We start from the raw sequence: 222 nt of genomic DNA, 5'->3' as shown, positions 1-222 counted from the left end.
TGGAAAAGCTTGGTCTCCACTAGTGCCTCATAAATAAAATCTCCCCATTTGTCCCTCTGTATCTAGCAGAGAGATGCAATGCAGTGGATTTAGCTCATCATGCATGGCCGGTTCAATGCTGTATGAAGACTAAAGCAGAATTTGACTTTGGGGCCATTTTTCTATTAAGAACATCATAGAAATTTATGAGAGGATGAGGTAGTTTATTGGTCAAGCTTAAAA

This window comes from Poecilia formosa, unplaced genomic scaffold (genome assembly GCF_000485575.1).
Source record: "Poecilia formosa unplaced genomic scaffold, Poecilia_formosa-5.1.2 Scaffold583, whole genome shotgun sequence".
Taxonomy (NCBI): domain Eukaryota; kingdom Metazoa; phylum Chordata; class Actinopteri; order Cyprinodontiformes; family Poeciliidae; genus Poecilia; species Poecilia formosa.
This window is presented reverse-complemented; position numbering follows the sequence as displayed.